Below are 3503 nucleotides of genomic sequence, written 5' to 3'. Positions count from 1 at the left end.
TTACAAGACATAAAAACAAGTCAAAGATATTTGCAACAAACAGACCTCAGTGCAATAAAGTTACTTACCAGCAATACAAGACATAAATACACATATAAACATGATAAGACATAAAAACAAATCAAAGATATTTGCAACAAAAAAAACTCAGTGCAAGAAAGTTACTTACCAGCAATACAAGACATAAATACACATATAAACATTACAAGACATAAAAACAAGTCAAAGATATTTGCAACAAACAAAACTCAGTGCAAGAAAGTTACTTACCAGCAATACAAGACATAAATACACACATAAACATTACAAGACATAAAAACAAGTCAAAGATATTTGCAACAAACAGACCTCAGTGCAAGAAAGTTACTTACCAGCAATACAAGACATAAATACACATATAAACATTACAAGACATAAAAACAAGTGAAAAATATTTGCAACAAACAGACCTCAGTGCAAGAAAGTTACTTACCAGCAATACAAGACATAAATACACATATAAACATTACAAGACATAAAAACAAGTGCAAAATATTTGCAACAAACAGACCTCAGTGCAAGAAAGTTACTTACCAGCAATACAAGACATAAATACACATATAAACATTACAAGACATAAAAACAAGTGCAAAATATTTGCAACAAACAGACCTCAGTGCAAGAAAGTTACTTACCAGCAATACAAGACATAAATACACATATAAACATTACAAGACATAAAAACAAGTCAAAGATATTTGCAACAAACAGACCTTAGTGCAAGAAAGTTTCTTACCAGCAATACAAGACATAAATACACATATAAACATTACAAGACATAAAAACAAATCAAAGATATTTGCAACAAAAAAAACTCAGTGCAAGAAAGTTACTTACCTGCAATACAAGACATAAATACACACATAAACATTACAAGACATAAATACACATATAAACATGATAAGACATAAAAACAAGTCAAAGATATTTGCAACAAACAGACATCAGTGCAAGAAAGTTACTTACCAGCAATACAAGACATAAATACACATATAAACATGATAAGACATAAAAACAAGTTATTAGATTATTCTGTTATTATATGTTACCTTATATATGTAATCAAAGTAGTTGAATTAGAATACTGCTGTAGATCACATTATACCCTTTAATATAGAGTGTGTGAGCTGTATGTAGTTTAGTTCTCATTATACTTTTGAGTTAACAGAACATATTCACATATTAGTTCATTAGATAAATGTGCATCACTCTGTATCCTTGATCTGCTGGGAATGTGTTACACTGTTTTCTTGACATGCTTAATTGTTGAATCATGAAGAGAAGGTTGTAAGCAGGAGACTCTGTGTCTAAAGACAGGGGAGATAGACAGACCACATTCCACACCCCCACCTTACAGAAAGCAGAGAAACAACTGCCGAGGTCATAACTTAGGCGCTGTAACAGAGAAAAAATGTGATGTTTTGGCTTTTACGACTAGCTGGGGGCCACTAGAGACTATAAAAAGCTGAGCAACCCGTCACCATTCTGAGACATGTGCCTGACCCTCTGGTAGCATCTCTCCCGTCCGGACGTTGTAATGCTCTTATTGTTGAATTGTATGGAAATAAATGATTGTTGATTGAGCATTGATACACCGAGTATTGTCCTTCCTTCAGCCCAAAGATTCAAAGAATTGGGAGAATTCAACAAAGTGAAAAATATTTGCAACAAACAGACCTCAGTGCAAGAAAGTGGGGACGGGGGACTGTGCCTCACTGCCCTCCCCTTCTCCAAGAAACCCGTCTTCAACCGAGTCGAGAGAGCCGGGAACTTGTGAGGTGTGCATGTCCTGGTGAGCCTCCACCGTTTTATGGGTGGGTGCAGCCTCGACTGTACAGAGACAGACCAGACCAGCTGCACCACACAGACACTTCAAACCTCATCTGTGGACAAAAAACATATACATATATATATATATATATATATATTTACACACACAAACACACACAAACACACACACACACACACACACATATATTCAAACCTCAAGGACAAAAACCAGAGGACAAAAACTACAAGAACAATATAAATATGGAGAAAACTAACCTTAGAAACATGCAGGGTGACAGGAGACAGCAGCACTGCAGACATGAGGACAGACAGACAGTTAAGGCTGTGTGAGAGTCAAGTTCACTCCTATATATGACCTCCTATCGCAGAATGCGTTACTGTGACAACGCAGGCTTTGTGCTTTGAAGTGTGGTGATTGGTGACGTCATTGGAACGGCCTGTGATCTTACGTCACACTAGGCCGGATCAATTTGAAAAAGGTGTTTTTGTCTGAAAATGCTCGTGTCCAAACTACCGTTTTGACAGAGTTGTTCCAGCACTGCGCATGCGTGAAACGCAAGGTGACTCGACCTGCCTCATTTCTGTCTGCCGTTTATTTACTTTCCGGCTCTTTGAAACATGCAGCAAAATGAAAAGGAAAAGCGACTAGTTTTTTAAATGGACTAACAATGAGGTGGAGTTGTTGCTGCAAGTAATACAAAAGTACAAAGTTACAAAAGCGATTGAGAATTAAAGAATTTGAAGAAAAGCTATCTGGAGGATGTACAAACTGATATTAATCTTTAACGGGGCTGTCACAATTTATCACATGATTGCATCACTTGACTAGGCTATATCCACATGTATGGGTATTTTTGAAAACGTAGATTTATCTATGCGTTTGTACCTTTCGTCCACTGAAAACGGAGAGTTTTAAAAATTCCTGCCTGGGTGGAGATTTTCAAGAACTCCGTTTTTGCGTTTACTATGGACAAGGAAAACGGAGAAAACGCAGGGTCAAAGGTGTGCGCCTTTTTTGACGTCACACTGTGCGCCAAGTTATTGTTTCGGTGAAATTAATTTCTACAATGGCGGACTTAGACAAAATACTGTTAATTTTACTCTCTGTAGTGTTTAAATGCTTACATACACAGACAGTTACGGTCCCTCCACACATAGTACTCGGTTCTGCTTCTTTGCGCCGCCATCTTTGTTTACTCTTTCCCGCCCAGGCGTCTAGACATCTGATTGGCCAACATTTCTACACGGTTAGGAATATAGCGCCACCTGTTGCTTTGGCATGCTCCTGGCAGCATTTTCCTTCGTTTTTGGTGTTGAGGTGTGAATGGGATTTTAAAAAAAAACGAAAAATCTCAGTTTTCAGAAATACCCGTGTATGTGTGGACGTAGTCTACAATGTGTCATTGTTTTTAAAAAGGCTCCAGTTCGCTTTCCACAATGCTATGCGAAAACGGCGTCAAATGTATACGCTTTGGAGAGCGTTTTCAAAACGCTGCGCTTTCCTTGACCGAAAACGCTGTCTCAGTGTGGACGGAAGGCCAAAACGGAGAGAAAAAGATGCGTTTGAGTGATGAGTCATGATAGCATTATAGGCTGTTCACTTTTAAGTGTGGTAATTAGAAATATTGCAAAATAAAATACACACAAATATACTGTAAGAAAAGGCTTTATTT

This window comes from Maylandia zebra, linkage group LG6 (genome assembly GCF_041146795.1).
Source record: "Maylandia zebra isolate NMK-2024a linkage group LG6, Mzebra_GT3a, whole genome shotgun sequence".
Classification (NCBI taxonomy): domain Eukaryota; kingdom Metazoa; phylum Chordata; class Actinopteri; order Cichliformes; family Cichlidae; genus Maylandia; species Maylandia zebra.
The sequence above is the reverse complement of the archived record's forward strand: the minus strand, read 5'-3'. Positions refer to the sequence as shown.